This window comes from Lepidochelys kempii, chromosome 13 (assembly GCF_965140285.1).
Source record: "Lepidochelys kempii isolate rLepKem1 chromosome 13, rLepKem1.hap1, whole genome shotgun sequence".
NCBI classification, from domain to species: Eukaryota; Metazoa; Chordata; order Testudines; family Cheloniidae; genus Lepidochelys; species Lepidochelys kempii.
Window position 1 is genome coordinate 12,175,085 of NC_136392.1, and position 17,401 is coordinate 12,192,485.

General features: G+C 43.0%; 1 long non-coding RNA gene across 2 annotated transcripts in view; it reads right to left on the bottom strand.

Moving 5' to 3' along the window:
- Window positions 1-1,757: 1,757 nt before the first annotated feature.
- LOC140897000 (uncharacterized) overlaps window positions 1,758-17,401 on the bottom strand; it is a 47,845-nt gene continuing 32,201 nt past the window's right edge. For both annotated transcript variants that reach the window (XR_012154661.1, XR_012154660.2), the window contains exons 3-4: window positions 8,245-8,473; window positions 1,758-5,968 (exon numbers count right to left, since the gene is read on the bottom strand). This is a non-coding gene — a long non-coding RNA (uncharacterized LOC140897000). The remainder of the gene's footprint in view (window positions 5,969-8,244; window positions 8,474-17,401) is intronic.

Sequence of the window (17,401 nt, forward strand, 5' to 3'; positions counted from 1 at the left end):
AGACATGCACAAGGCACCACGTGGCGACACTTGCTGGGGCACGGAGCTAAAGCCCTTAGACTCTCCTCCTCCCCCCGCAGGGAAGAAGCCCCTAGTCCCACCATCCCACTGCAGGGCAGAAGCCCTGAGTTCCCCTCTCTCCCCCGCACCCACCGCCCCGCAGTCTGGAAGGAAGAGAATTATGTGGGGGGAGTGGGAGGCTCCGCAAGTCGCACTTTAATTGTAATAGAGTCATGAGCCACAGTTTGGTCATGGCTGGTATAAAGAGCTTTGAAAACCAAGAGAGCAATTTGAATGTGGGCTTTGTAGCTGGCTAAGGGGAGGGTGTGTACCAGCTTTCCTGAGTGGGATGTGAGTCTTGCCACAGATTTCTACATCAGTGGGAGCTGCAAGTTTTCAGCACCTTTGAAAAATCAGGCCATTTTTTAGTCTCCTAAATACGGATCTAGGGGCCTAATTTTAGACAGCCACGTTTGAAATTATTGGCCCTAGAACACAGAGTTCAGGCTGAATTTGAAGGGTGGCTCTCACATGGGTTCTCCCATCACTACCATGTGAGATTAGTGCTTGCATCCAATAGGCACTGAGCCACAACCAGCAAACACATCCAGTCTGCCAGCTGGACTTCAACCAGACATCCAAAGGTGAAATCTTATCTCCATGCTTGAGAGAACACAGGAGGAGGTGCAGATGGTCTCTATAAACCATTGCAGGAAACAAAGTACACTCGATAAGGGGAAAGGGAAGAAGATGACGAAAATGGCTAATGCCAACGATTGTGTTAAAGACTTTGACCGTGCCTTATGGGAGACTGCATAGTTAAAATATAAATAAACTGACTTTAAAACATCCAGGCTGGAACAGTAGCTGCTGAGCTGAATTTAAATCACCTTCTGTAGCTGTTGGAATGTTTAGCACTGTAGGGGAGAGGGGTGGTTTTTTTTCCTGTTACATAATTTTCTTTTCAAATCTCTGGAGCAGCATATTGAATGTATTTTTTTTAAAAAAAGCCACCTGAGATGCCCACACCTCTTTTCAATATTTTACAAATAACATGAAAGACGACATAGGTTCGAGAAGGGGAGCTAATAACCCAAATTGTCCTTGATAGCCCTCTTCAAGCAGTCCTTTGCCTTTATCTGAAAACCTGAACATTTTCAAAGAAAAAATGTTGGTAAAAACAAAATATTTATCAAAAAGTTCCCACATGTGTGCAGGGGGTGCACCTGGGAAAGGGTGTGTAATTATTTCCTATTTCTAAACTATCCTCTTCCAATGGACTTTTACATATTATGTGATCGACCATGCAACCATTGTGTTGGCAATTACTTATAAGAGAAGTCCCATTGGCTTGAGTGGGACTACTTTTATGAGTAACTGATAACAAACAGCTGCAACTCAGTCAGCAGCACAAGGTCTATGTACCATATAAGTTCTATTATGAGGACTTAACTGATGCATTGGCTTTGTTCTGATCCCGGGCTAAGAAAGAATATCACCCTATTCTGACCAAGAGCTGCGCCATCTAAATCTATATATAGTTCAGCATCTTTAGATCAACCCTTGACAATGTTAGATTTAATATTAATTTCATAGTATGTTTATGCCTCCAGCGGATGCAAGACAATCCTAAAGCCCTTTTCCCCCTTCCAAAATGGTATATGAGACAAATAAATCTACAGGACTCTCTTAGACTGACTGCTGATTCATTTCTGATTCATAAAAATAAACAGATAGCAAGACATATGTCTGAGCCAAACAGCATTTACTCTGTGGGAACATGTAAATGTAATAACACACTTTAACAGGGTTAAACAACATTAGCCCTCTGATTTGTCATTATTAGTGTCACTAATTCTAGTTTCATGAACATCACTGAAAATATACGGCACACAAAAAACAACCACCATAATGTGAGTACGTCCATCTGTCTTTCGAGAAGAAAAACAGGCTTGGCAGGGACAGCAGATCTGCATGGATTTAAAAATCACAATTTTTTATTCATTAAAATGTGGTGATGGTCTGAAAATGGACTTGAAGGGGATGGGAAAAATGACCCCCCATTACAGCCCAGCAATTTTCTTTTCCCCCGACAGCTGGGCAAAGTCTGCTGACAGATACAGAGGCCTAACGTTGCTCCCAGTGACGCCAATGGCAAAACTCCCTATTGACTTCTGTGGGAGAAGGACCCCATCCCAAATGTCTATTGCTGTCAGCCGTGCAGCGCCAATGCTCCCCCCCACAAAGGGAGTGAACTGGTTTCTTTTCTGCCCCAGGCATCTTCAGCAAATTGCCAGCTAAGCTTTGATTCCAGACTTTTTATTGTGGCTGAGGATAGCTGATGACTGGGCTGGGCCAAGCTTGCGGAGTCTGAGGCACACTCCACGTTGCCAGCCACAGGCACACAGCTCCTAGGGTAAGTACAGGGACTGCTCCTTCCATGCATCCTCAGGGGCAAAAAATACCCCCAACTGGCTGGGGAGGAAGCAAGACCATGTGCCCCCCTGGCCCAAAAGCTGAACCATGATGAATTCCCTGAGGTACAATCCTTATTTCAGTCCTGTGGCAGTATAGCTCTGCACCATGCCCTATTCCGGGGTCTCCCTATGTGACACAATCTAACCCTAACAGTAGAAGGCCGCAGCCTCCTGTGGCATACGTGGCTAACAATGCTTGGCTGCAAAAGTTGGGGAGAGAGCAATCCTGAAGACCACACCAATACAGGGACCTAGAGGCACATGCTAGTGCTGCTATCTCTCTGCCTCGTCTCCCCTCCTCCAAATGCTAACCTGAGACAAACATACGGCATATGCTTTGTCCGCTAGTATTTCTCTCTTTCCTTCTCCGCTCTTTTCCTTGGTCTCTTCGTGCTAGTTTTTCACTCCACCTGCTGTCTGTTCACCCTCTTTTTCTCTCTTCCCCTATCTCCACTCTCATTTTCACAGCCCCTCTCCAAAAGAGAAGGTGAACCCAACACGTTTCAAAGTATGAGGTGAGGCAACACTCTCTGAGCAGGTTTGAAATAAGGCAAAGTGAGCTAGCCCATCCCCTGGCAGAGCGATGAAAGAAGTAGGAAGAAGGTAGACTGAGTTTTGGATACCAGGTAGAGCACAGGGTAAGCACCTATTTTAATCTTCTCCAGTATCTGTGCATTGGCTTGTACAAGCAATGCTGGTTTTCTCAGGTAAATTGAGCCAACAGGGTAGCAAAGTCGCTGATGGGAATTAAACATTGCGCACTAAGCTACAGTCATTTCTTTCTGACACGTTAAAATATTCTAGGTGCCAGAAAAACCTTAGTGTGTATTGGTCCATATTTTGTGGAAGATAAGCCTAATCTTTACGCTCATCTCAAATGGGACTTTGGGGGCTGGATTGAAAAAGTCTGTCTAGCATCACTGTAACTTCTGGCAGTGCCTGCTTCTTAGTGGGCGATCTGTTATTTCACTGTTATTGCTAAATTCTAATAGTCATACTGCTCAGTGATTCACAACAGATATTGCTCTGCCTACCATGGGAATGGGGAGAACACACATCCATGACCAATTAGTCATCTACCAGAAGTTATTAATACTGTACTTATCACTGGAGTCAATCAAAGCTCCAGGTAATGGTGGCACATTCTAGATCCTGCTCCATTTGAAGAAGAGATCTGAAAAGGCAAATATTTGCAGATCTTTCTATAATACAGACCAAACTGAGATTGGAAGGGATGCCTAGACAACAGGGGCCTGATTTTCAGAGATTTTGAGCATCCACTGATCCCACTGACTTCCATTGGAGTTCTGCTTGCTCAAAACCTCCTAAAAAATATAGCCCCTAATCTGAAAAGTCAAATCCCTTAGGATTGAACTGTCAGGTTCAAATCTTAACCAGTTTAGCCTCTCATCATCTTGAGGTAAATGAACTGGGTGCAGGGTACTGTGTCTTTGTGTCTTTTATCTATTTTCTACATTAAAGATCCCAGATAACTAAGAGGATGTTTTCCTCTTTCTGCTGAATCTTTGTTCAAATATTTCTCTTCCTCCACCCCAGGGAAGGTGCATTTCAGCGCTGTGGTTGGTCAGCAGCTTGTAGCTCTTTGGGATCTTTCAAGATGAAGGAAGCTACAAAACCCCAAATTAACATTGTTATTACTTAATGTGTGTATGGTATAAAGGATCTGAGGGCTTCACCTTTTGGGGCTATATTACTTGTATATACCCTGCTTGCAAAACAGCACAGCAACACCTAGATTATTAATCTTGATATTAATCTTATTGGGATCATTAAGAAAGGGCTAGATAATAAGACAGAAAATATAATATTGCCTCTATATAAATCCAGGGTACACCCACATCTTGAATACTGTGGTCACCCCATCTCAAAAAAGATATATTGGACTTAGAAAAGGTTCAGAAAAGGGCAACAAAATGATTAGGGGCTATGGAACAGCTGCCGTATGAGGAGAGATTAATAAAACTAGGAGTTTTCAGCTTGGAAAAGAAATGACTAAGGGGGGATATGACTATACAATCATGACTGATGTGGAGAAAGTAAATAAGAGTGTTATTTACTCCTTCTCATAACACAAAAACTAGGGACCACTAAATGAAATTAATAGGCAGCAGGTTTAAAACAAACAAAGGGAAGTATTTTTTCACACAACGCAGAGTCAACCTGTGGAACTTCTTGCCAGAGGATGTTGTGAAGGCCAAGACTATTACAGGGTTCAAAAAAGAACTAGATAAATTCATGGAGGATAGGTCCATCAGTGGCTATTAGCCAGTATGGGCAGGGATGGTGTCCCTAGTCTCTGTTCGCCAGAAGCTGGGAATGAGCGACAGGATGGATCACTTGATGATTACCTGTTTTGTTCATTCCCTCTGGGGCATCTGGCATTGGCCACTGTCAGAAGACAGGATACTGGGCTAGATGGACCTTTGGTCTGACCCAGTATGGCCATTCTTATGTTCTTATTCCCCATTCCCCTTTTGAATTGTAATGATGCATCATTGTCTTTGATTAATGATAAACCATTGGAAGGTGAATTTTCAAAACCCAGGCAGGATCCTTAAAATATATTTCTTTAATTTTTTAACATACCCTAGGTCCCTCTTCCCAAGAACCCCTTAACACTGTGTACTTAGTGGTTCTGGTGATGGGAAGTCAGGGACAGATTTTAAATAGATTTATGCCTCTAGACTGTGTCCTGTCATTCACAAATCCAGTTAGTAAGACTACATGACTGTAGAGAACTCAGAGAAATTTTATAGCCACTCATTCACCTGCAGAACAATTTAACATTGCATGTCAGCATGTAAAGAGGATTGTCTGTAATTAGGCTACTATCAACAGAAGTACAGTGGTCACAGATAGTAAAACCTGAGCAGGGATCTCTTTCTGCAGTGTCTCTTTGACTTTGGTATTCAATAGTCTACATTCAGTCTTATGCAGGAGACACACAGTGAAAATGAGTAAGGTATAAACACATACATTACAAACATAGATTGTCTCCAAGGGCAATATCAGTAACATACTGCCTTGCGGGGGCAGGAAAGCTTGGGACTAAAGAAATTATTTTTAATTGACATAAATCGTTTTACTTCTGTGGTCCCAAGAGACACATGGTTTCATTATCTTCCTTTCTTTTTTTCCCTTGGAGCCAGCTGGAAGGATGTCCCTCTGCTAGGGAGATGTGCTAGCTTCACTGAAGGCAGAGATGGGTCCCTTTAAGGGATGGGAAGCACTGGTTTCTTCTGTTGTTGGTGCTGACCAGCCACAGGTCAAGAACTCCAGCGCGTCTGTGCTCGCAGGTGATCTCCTGAAGCACAGCTCTGCAGCCGGAGGCCCCAGAGCACCTGTATCAGGTGGCTAGGCATGTTCTCTTCAAGCCTTGCAGACAGGTGTCTTCTCGTGTTCTGCACGGGCAGCTGGGCAGTCTCCTGAAGTTGGGGCTCTGGAGTCACAGGCCCCAGAGTTCTTGTGTCCTGGGCAGGTGGATGGGCAGCAAAGAAAACAAAGTAAAATGAAGGTTCGTCTGTACAACTACTTAACTGGGTCACATTTTCTGAGTGCCAAACACCTGATCCAAGGGAGGCAGCATGCTCCAGTCTGAAGGGAGTCCACATACCTGTGTTCTATTCCTGATTCGCTGTGTAACCTTGGCTAAGTCACTTCACCAACCTGCTCTGCAGCTTTCTCAGCTGGTCAATAGGGACAATCACACTTACGCCCCCTTTGTAAAGCGCTTGGAGATGTAAGACAGACATTTTTCACAGGGAGGGTAATTAACTACTTGAACAATTTACCAAGGGTCATGGCAGCTTCTCCATCACTGATGCCTTTTAAATCAAGATGGGATGTTTTTCTATAAGATCTGCTCTGAGAATTATTTTGGGGAAGTTCTCTGGCCAGTGTTATATAGGAGATCAGACTAGGTCATCACAATGATCCCTTCTGGCATTGGAATCTATGAATGAGCGGAGGCAAAGCACTATTTAAGTCACTTACAGCTTCCCATGATATTGCCAGATGCAGAAGGGGCAACAAAAGAACCCACTGGGCAACTACTACTAATTTACTTATTGTTACCTCAGACTCGTCTGGCAACAAGCACAGCTTAACTACAGGGCTTGTGTCTGTCTGCTGCGTGTTTAGTGGCACCGCTCCATGGAAGCTGGGCAATATATGGCGGGGCAATAATAGATGTATATGGCGGGGCAATAACAGAAAAGCTGGAAAGAAAGATTTATAATTTTCCCCTTAAGCTTGTCACTCATCTCACTAATATAGATGTGGTTTAAGAAGGCAACAACGTTTTTTCTTTTTTCTTTTTTGATAAAAGCTTTGTGAATGTACCCACAGCCTGACAACCAAATGGGGCTGGTTTTGTTCTTCTTCTTTCACTATCCGGATTGCTTCTAAGCCTGTCAGTCAAATGGAGCAGCAGTTTCGTGAGGAGGAATGATTAAGGCTCCTTCAGAATAATGGACTGCATGCTGTGTTTTTTCTATTCGTCAGCGCTGAAGAGGGAAGAGAGATTCTGCGCTGCTGAATAGCATGGTTTCTCAGACACACAAAACATATCTCGGCAATACTGTACTCAATGAAGCTCAAAAGCCGCCAAGTGCCTGTGCCTTTTTTCTGATTATTTCTGCATGAACATGCTTTATTTTTTTTCTTTTCACCCTGTGCTCCTGGGCCCTGATTCAGCAAAGCCTTTGAGCAAATGCTTAACCGCAGCCCCATTAAGCACATATTTTAATCTTAAGCACTTATTCTGCGCTCCATCCCTGTTCAACAAATTGCAGAGGCTCATGTTTAAGTTCCACCAAAATCAAAGGGACTTAAGCACATGGTTAAACATGTTCTTGAGTGCTTTGCTGAGTGGAGCTGGACTCTGTGAAGATTCCAGAGGCTTTGGGTCAGCCTCTGACTCTTCAGAACTTATTTTTCATTGAAAGTTATATGATCAGAACAAACAAACATTGAGACCCAGTATATTTGGGTGGAGAGAATGTGCAAATCACTCCCAGTAGAACCCTGCTTCAGTGACGTCAAGGCTGTTCATACTATCAGGACTTGGGATAAAGGGTAGTGAATAAGGGAGTCAACAGGACAGGGAGATCCTGAGCACTTCATTAGAAAGGGAAGTTTGGAGTGTGAGAGTCTGAATGATCATATTAAAGACCTGCCTTATCTGTACAATTAATAGTTGTATTAAAGACCTATGTAGGACCTGGGATATCATGTGCATTTAAAAGTGAACTTTGATTTTTATCTAGCATTTTATGGGTTTGATTCCCTTCTCACTTACACCTGTGTACATCAAGAGTATCTCCAATGGAATTACAGGCATGAAAGAGGAGAAGTGGGCCCTACATAGTCAAAGAATCAGGCTCTCTCTACATGCTGTAAAAATATTAGCTAATCAGTTAACCCACACAACCCCTTGCAAATAGGAAAATGCATATTATTATCCCTGTTTTACCTGCAGGAAATCTGAAACATGGAGGTGTGATATAGGAGGTCAGTGGCAGTGGCAAGATTTCCTGATGCCAAACCCTATGCTCATTGTACTCAACCATGCTGCTTCTCAGCAAAGAAATGAGGAAGCTGAACAAATGGGGGCAACAAATGGTGTTTGGGCATTTTCCTGCTGCTTTATAGTGTACAAAGACAGCCGCATAGTGGTTCTATTCCTGCCAAAAACCCAGGATAAAATATGTATTTATTTTGTTTGCATTATTGGGTTGTAACTTACCTCTTCCTTGTGGAGGACTCTGGCAAACTTTGGAGGACCTGGACTATGACATTGCATCTGGATGTTGCAACATGAGCTGCAGCTCTCCTCAAAGGAGAGAGGAGATGTTTGGTCTTGAGTCTCAGGCAGGGCCATGTGCAGCTAAGGTTCTCAGCTCCCCTCGGTAACATTCTCCAAAGCTGCCCCAACATTGCTCTCCAAGGAAAAGGAGGAAGTTAAGATCTGATATCTGAAGGCAAAAGAAGTGGCTGAGGTTGGTGTTATACCTTTGAAAGGAGTAATAAGGGCCAAAGTCCAAAAATATGTTTTTGTTTTGTAATTCAACTAAGCACAAGCTCCATATTGGTATTATTAATTATGTATATTACAGTAACATTTAGGCGCTCCACAGAGATCAGGACCCTATTGTGACAAGCACTGGGCAAACAAATGATAAGACATGGCGCCCGCGCTGAAGTGCTTACAAAGTAAATGGGAGAGCCAGACAAAGGGTAGGAGAATGGAAGTATTATCTTCCCAGCTGGGGAACTGAAACACAGAGAAATTAAGTGACTTGTCCGGGGTCACACAGAGAGCCTGTAGCAGAGCTGGGAGGTGAACCACAGCTCCTCAAACTTCAGTTCCATGCCTTCATCACAGCACTATCCTCCTCCATCCAGTTAAGGCAAAATGTATAGAACCTAGAAAACAAAAGCACATGTATCCACCCAAAGTGAACGTATGTCTGCACTGCGATAACCCCTCCCCGAGCACTGAGCCCAGAGTCAGCTGATTCAGGCTGGCTCAGATCAGGCTGCAGAGCTAAAAATAGCAGCATAGACATTTGGGCTTGCCCGGGCTCTGAGCATCTGCAGAGTGTCAGAGCCCAGGCTTCAGCAAGACCAAACGTCTACATTGCAATTTTATAGCCCTGCAGCCTGAGGCCTGCCAGTCAGGTCAGCTGACCCAGTCAGCCGCAGGTCTTTCATTGAAGTGTAGACATACCCTCAGAGACCCTGTGTCGTTCACTGAAATGCAGGATATTACTTCACAACTCCCTCTGATGCTTTATTGTGTGGCGAATCTATTATGGAGGTAATTTTCAAGGAACGCACTTAACTGAATTTTAAAAAAGGAGAAACTATTCTGGTCAGTTTCACTTATAGCTTTTAATGGCTGCAAGAATCCTGCCTGTAACAGCCTGTGTGTTATGTTCGCCAACGTACAATGAAGTGAACACTTTGGTACAACATGGTAAATGTTTCATGAAAAGGGTATCAAATGGACGGTCTAAAACCCTCAGAGACTGTCTGCACTGCAGTCAAATGCAGGACATTATTTTATGATTCCCTGTGATCCCCTTTGCATTGTAATTCTAAACTGTGAAAAGAAATGTGGATGAAGGTAGATTACAAATCCTAGTCCATATAAAGAACCCATAATTATTTGCTAAACCATTGCATTTAGTCTCTCATGTTCTCTTCTCTCCAGTCTGGGATATGCTGTATTTGCCTGCTTCACTCTCTTGACTGTATTACCAGAACAGTTTAGAAGGACCATCTGGATCTCCTCCTGCTTTTTCATATGCATGAAGAAAAGATTTCACCTTTGGATGTCTGGTTGGAGTCCAACTCGCAGTCTGGATGTGGTTGGTAGTTGTGGCTCAGTGCCTGTTGCATACAACCCTCATTTTGAAAGTAGAGTTCATGATTCTAAGGAATGGTAGGAGGGAAAACAGCACAATAAAGATAATGGATTTCAAGAAGGCAGATTTTAGCAAACTCAGGGAATTCATAGGTAAGAAACAAGTCTAAGGGGAAAAAGAGTTCAAGAGAGTTGGCAGTTTTTCAAAGAGACATTATTAAGGGCTGAAGAGCAAACTATGCCACTGCATAGGAAAGATAGGAAGTATGGCAAAGGACCACCCTGGCTTAACCAGGAGAGCTTCAATGATCTGAAACTCAAAAAAGAATCCTACAAAAAGTGGAAACAAGGTCAAATTACAAAGGATGAATATAAACAAATAACACTAGCACGTAGGGACAAAATTAGAAAGGCCAAGGCACAAAATGAGATTAAATTAGCTAGAGACATAAAGAGTAACAAGTAAACATTCTACAACTACATTAGACTCAAGAGGAAGACCAAAGACAGGGTAGGCCCATTATTCAATAGTGGGGGAAAACAATAACAGAAAATGTGGAAATGACAGAAGTGCTAAATGACTTTTTTGTTTCTGTTTGCACCAAAAAGGTTAATAGCAATTGGACATCTAACAAAAAGAATGCCAGTGAACATAATGAAGTATTGGACGGAGGCTAAAATAGGGAAAGAACAAATTAAAAATTACTTAGACAAGTTAGATGTCTTCAAGACACTAGGGCCTGATGAAATACATCCTAGAATACTCAAGAAGCTAAAGTGAGGAGATATCCAAGCCACTAGCAATTATCTTTGAGAAGTCATGGAAGATGGGAGAGATTCCAGAGGACTGGAAAAGGGCAAATATATGACCATTCTATAAAAAGGGAAATACGGACAACATAGGGAATTTCGGAACAGTAAGTTTAACTTCAGTACCAGAAAGATAATGGAGCAAATAATTAAGCAATCAATTTGCAAACACCTAGAAGAAGATAATAAGGTGATAAGTAACAGTCAGTATGGATTTGTCAAGAACAAGCCATGTCAAACCAACCTGATAGCTTTCTTTGACACGGTAACAAGCCTTGTGGATGGGGGAAGCAGTAGATGTAGTATATCTTGACCTTAATGGTTTTAGATACTGTCTCACATTACCTTCTCATAAACAAACTAGGAAAATACAACCTAGATGGAGCTACTCTAAGGTGGGTCCGTAACTGGCTGGAAAACCATTCCCAGAGAGTAGTTATCAGTGGTTCACAGTCAAGCTGGAAGGGCATATCAAGTGAGGTCCTGCAGGTAACAGTTCTGGGCCTGGTTCTGTTCAGTATCTTCATCAATGATTTAGCTAATGGGATAGAGAGTACACTTATAAAGTTTGTGGATGATACCACGCTGGGAGGGGAGGTGCAAGTGCTTTGGAGGATAAGATTAAAATTCAAAATGTTCTGGACAAAGTGGAGAAATGGTCTGAAGAAAACAGGATGAAATTCAATAAGGACAAATGCAAAGTACTCCACTTAGGAAGGAACAATCAGTTGCACACATACAGAATGGGAAATGACTGCCTAGGAAAGGGTACCGCAGAAAGGGATCTGGGGTCATAGTGGATCACAAGCTAAATATGAGTCAATGGTGTAACACTGTTGCAAAAAAAGAAGACATCCTTCTGGGATGTATTAGCAGGAGTATTGTAAGCAAGACACGAGAAGTAATTATTCCGCTCTACTCCGCACTGATTAGGCCTCAACTGGAGTATTGTGTCCAGTTCTGGGCACCACATTTCAGAAAAGATATGGACAAATTGGAGAATGTCCAGAGAAGGGCAACAAAAATGATTAAAGGTCTAGGACCTAGAAGGGAAGATTGAAAACACTGCGTTTGTTTAGTCTGCAGAAGAGAAGATTGAGAGGAAACATGATAACAATTTTCAAGTACATAAAAGGTTGTTACAACGAGGAGAGAGAGAAATTGTTCTCCTTAACTTGCGAGGATAGGACAAGAAGCAATGGGCTTAAATTGCAGCAAGGGTGGTTTAGGTCAGACATTAGGAAAAACATCCTCTCAGAGTGGTTAAGCAATGGAATAAATTGCCTAGGCAGGTTGTAGAATCTTCATCATTGGAGGTTTTTATGCAATGTCATAAGAGTGGGTTAGACAAACACCTGTCAGGGATGGTCTAGATAATACTTAGTCCTGCCATGACTGCAACGGACTGGACTAGATGATCTCTTGAGGTGCCTTCCAGTCCTACGATTCTATAATTCTATGATTTTCACACAGAATGAATGGGAGTATGCATGCTGAAATCCAACTTGATCTCAGTCATATTTTGATCCATTTTTAGATGTCTTAGGACAATTTCTTGAACATATTTTGGGCTGCCATTTTTTGGTGTAAAACTGGAATTTTTTTTCCATGATAGAAAGCTAGAGTCTGCCCTAAATCTCAAGGAACTTGAAAAAAAGTCCTTTCTTTCTTTCTTTCTTTCTTTCTTTCTTTCTTTCTTTCTTTCTTTCTTTCTTTCTTTCTTTCTTTCTTTCTTTCTTTCTTTCTTTCTTTCTTTCCTTGAATGGGGCAGAAAGGACGTTCCCCCATATACATATGTCATATACATATACATCTCCAGTAGTAGCAGGATGCACATATACATATGCTCTCCCCTATTCTACTTTTTTGCAATTCAAAATAGCAACACTCTGGCTATCTGTTCTTTCCCATCAAAGACAGGGAGGGGTTATTTGGGTGGAGTGGGGAAGAGCTGATTGTTTGAATTTTTTTAAGTCATCACAATGAACTTAAATATAATTTTCGTGACATGCTCCAAGCACACCACATTTGCTTGAGTATGTTGTTTTTCAAGCTTTCTCCCACCTCTAATCAGATCTGATTCGGCACAGTTGGCAGTCGCTACTCAGCTGTGGCTCACATCTAAGCTAGTAAGCAGACTGTCTGAATCACAACTCAGCCCTAGAAAGGATGGTCTTTCTAGGTCAGGGCTAAATATACCGAGTATGGGGGTGAGGATGGAAAAGTTCCCGTTAAAGCTGCCTACACTGTGCCTAGCCTCTGCTGAGTCTCTAGGGATAACGATTCCCTACCTCACAGGAACGTTGGGACGATTAAGTCACTAACATTTGTAAAGTGCTTTGAGATCCTCCAAAGGAAGACGAAAGGTATTATTATATTCACAATGGCCTAGCCCTGTGGGAAGCTCGGTGGGGTGTGGAAGTCAAACTAGCCCATGGCCAGCTCCAGGACTGGGGGGGCAGGGTATGTAAAAGTGGTGTGAAGCCACCTTTGCTGCCTCCCTTCATCTGTACTGAGTGCTGCTCAAGACCTAGCTCTCCTATCATTGTCAATGCCAGTGAACCTGGCTTGTGCCTACACATAACATGGTTAATATATGGGATGCCAAACTGTGACTGTGTAGCTGGGAAGGCCCTCCTTCCAGCTCCTAGTGCAGCAGGACATCCCAGAATGCATGTTCCACATGATGCTGGTGAAACCCTTTGAGCATGTTCTTTGGGCACAATTCCCTGCTTAAGCAGCATGGGATAGCTGCTCAGATTTTTCCAGAATGCATTGATACATTTACACTTAGACAGGTGGTAGGAGTGGATGCACAAGCTCAGTCGACCAGTGGTTATGCTGTGAAGAAAAGTACTGTGTGGATACATTTCACCCATGTTTGTTGCAACGGGGTTGGATGAAGGTGTCAAGGTCTGGTTAAAAAGCACAGAAGTCCTTATGGTGTAGATGGAGCCCAAGTGCTTTCCTTGGAGGTGAAGTCTACATGATACAATCTGAAGCACATCTCTGATGGAAGAAAGCAACTCACAGAATCTACCTCCAGCCTGGTCCAGGTCTCCCTCTATCCTGTGACTGAAACTTGGTAACCTGGCTGGAAAAAATAAGGCACAGATCTGCACACTGCTTAAAGGCAATAATGAAATGAATGCCCATTTCCTTTGGAGCACAGGCCACATTCCATTAATTCTACAATAGCGTCTTTTGGTGTTATATAATAACAGGGTATTATACAGGGTGTTAGCCCTGTCGTAAATATAAAGGGAAGGGTAAACCCCTTTAAAATCCCTCTTGGCCAGAGGAAAACTCCTCTCACCCGTAAAGGGTTAAGAAGCTAAAGGTAACCTCGCTGGCACCTGACCAAAATGACCAATGAGGAGACAAGATACTTTCAAAAGCTGGGAGGAGGGAGAGAAACAAAAGGTCTCTGTCTGTCTATATGCTGCTTTTGTCAGGGATAGACCAGGAATGGAGTCTTAGAACTTTTAGTAAGTAATCTAGCTAGGTATGCGTTAGATTATGATTTCTTTAAATGGCTGAGAAAAGAATTGTGCTGAATAGAATAACTATTTCTGTCTGTGTATCTGTTTTGTAACTTAAGGTTTTGCCTAGAGGGATTCTCTATGTTTTGAATCTAATTACCCTGTAAGGTATCTACCATCCTGATTTTACAGAGGGGATTTCTTTACTTCTATTTACTCCTATTTCTATTAAAAGTCTTCTTGTAAGAAAACTGAATGTTTTTTCATTGTTCTCAGATCCAAGGGTTTGGGTCTGTCATCACCTATGCAAATTGGTGAGGCTTTTTATCCAACATTTCCCAGGAAAGGGGGGGTGCAAGTGTTGGGAGGATTGTTCATTGTTCTTAAGATCCAAGGGTCTGGGTCTGTAGTCACCTAGGCAAATTGGTGAGGCTTTTTACCAAACCTTGTCCAGGAAGTGGGGTGCAAGGTTTTGGGAAGTATTTGGGGGGAAAGACGTTTCCAAACAGTTCTTTCCCAGTAACCAGTATTTGTTTGGTGGTGGTAGCGGCCAATCCAAGGACAAAGGGTGGAATATCTTGTACCTTGGGGAAGTTTTGACCTAAGCTGGTAAAGATAAGCTTAGGAGGTTTTCATGCAGGTCCCCACATCTGTACCCTAGCGTTCAGAGTGGGGGAGGAACCTTGACAAGCCCTGTGTAAGAATTTTCTTCCCTTTAGAAGATGAAGATTATTCTCGATGGTTACGGTTGCTAGAGGCAACTATTCTGCAAAAACTGTTTTCTTAAAATTTATTTAGTTAATTAAAAATATTGTAATAGCAACTGTGTACGTAGGATCCAGTATCTCCTGTATACAGTGCATCTGATGGGCGAAGTGTTAACTTCTTCTGTAGAACCACAGATAAACAGGGAATTTGGGGATGAAAAAATGGCTGCCCCAATTCAGCTAATCCTAATGCACCATCTCCTAAAAAGCATTGGGACCCACGATCTGTCTTGTTTATTATAGAAAGAAAAGTAACAAAATGTGTGTGTGTGTGTGCGTGGCAGGGGGAGCTTATAATGGAGTCAATGCAATGTAGTTGGCAACAGGAATAGAACAGCCTTACATCAGTGACATTTTCCAGTGAAACAAACCTGTCGTACAGGGAACAATTTTTAATTAACTCTATATCTCATGTGTCGGGGAACGTGAGCAAACTTCTTTATGACTTTACTTTCAGCTCCAAAGTACATCCCAATTTTTACTCTCCAAGAATAGAATGGGGGGGGGGGGTGAAAGGCAGAGAAGGGTGGGTTTCTAAAAATGCACGTGAAATTAAGTGCAAAACAACTTTACAAGTATGCCACTGATTTTTTTTATCTGCTTCTTTTCCATAATGCAAAGCATAGTGCATTAACCATTACGTAGTCCTGAAAAAATTCATGTGGCACCAGAGGTGGTTGAAGGATGTATTGAGATTGGAGCCACCAAATATTTGGCTTCCCTTCCAAAAAGGGTGGCCCCACCCAAGACAGCAAGCAGTATGTGCCATACACACTGGGCAAATCAATCATCAGATCCCCAACTATCACCTGCCTGCAACTTCTCTCCTGCCATGAGATGGTTTGGGAGGAGCTGCCAATGGCCCAGAATGCACCTCTCCTTCCTGTGACATCTGCTGCTTAGCAGCAAAGCCTGGTTCCCGTGAAACTGGCTTTAGGATGTGATTCTGCGATTCTTTAGGGCGTGAGCTCCATGCGTGGAACTCCCATTGAAGCAAATGGTTGCTCTACATGAAGAGGGCCTAGAAGATCAGACCCTTAAACTTAACACCCCAGCACTTTGTGATAGGAAAGTCTCCTGACTTGGCTAGAGTTTCCCAAAAGGGACAGGAAGGGTTGGGAAGGTGGGAAGGGAGGGGACTGGTTGGCAGGGTGGTCCATTGCAGAGGGGAATGCACATTGCCAGTTCTCCCAAGGATGGCGGAGCTGCTAGTATCAAATGTGCATGCTGGAAGTCTTTATGAAGAATTCTTTCAATCAACCCCTCCGCAATAGCAACATGGCCGTAAGCCAGAATCTATCCATAGGATAGCACAGGGAATGTAGACATAGCGCTTGGAACAAACAGATTCCAAATTGCTATATATGGCTCAGTTCTGAGCCACCTCATGTACCCACACAAAAAAGTAACAGAGTGTACGGCACTGCACACTGCTCGCATAGGTAGGCAAGCAGTTGGAGCAGTCTCTACAGAGACGCTACACTCTGTCCCACGTATTTGGGTGAGGGTGGGTGGAGGCTTGGCCAGCAGAACTCAGCTGGGGCAGCAGGGCAGGTAATCTATGCCAGGTAAAGGGCTCAGGTCCCAAGTCTGGTCCTGGGGCAGTGCAACAGCATGGTTAGCCTTATACAGAGCTTGTGGCAAAGCCATAATTGAGCCCATACTGAAGCACTAGAAAAACAAGGGACATTTCTCCAGTGTGAGACCAGCCCTAACCCATATACTTTTTCCTGGTCAACAATATCAAATTATTATTCTTATTTGTCGTGGTTTTTCTATAGATGAGTGGGGGGCTTTGCAGATAAGCACCAGAATGCTCTGCCCCCAAAGAGTTTACAGTCTGAACTAATGGACAGGCAAAGAACTGGAGAAGGAATAAGAAAAGGGGAAGGTCATATTTGGCTTGGCACATCTCTTGCTATTCCAGGGACTTGATTTAAAATGTATTTTGTGTTTTTGGCACTGGCAGGAAAGGATTGAAAGAAGTGCGGTTTTAGTGGGGACTTGAAGAAGAAGAAAAATCAACCAGCTATAAATTAAACAGTCTGCAGGCCAAGGAGCACTATAAATGTAGCCAAAGATCCCCCAAATCTCATGCACATGTCTCAGTAGAGTGTTCTGTATGGGCTACGCAGCTGCTCCCAGCATATAGGCTGCAGCTGTGTTGCAGAACTGGAGGATGACGTGATGAGCAGCATAGATCATCTGAGATATGAGCCTGTGTGCTTTAACTCAACTCACACTGGGTTTCCAAAGTCCTAGAAAGCATAATGACAGATCCAGAGGGATTGTTAGCCCAAACCTGCATAATAATCTCATCCAGGATTTCCCTAATGGACAATAGTAAAGATGTTTCTCAAAATAATGGGAGAGTCAAATGAACCAAAGAGCAGCTAAGTTGGAGGATATATGATCCAGTTCAGGGGCCTTGGAGTTGGGAATGAGAGAGTCTTACAAGCTGTAACAGTTCTGGAG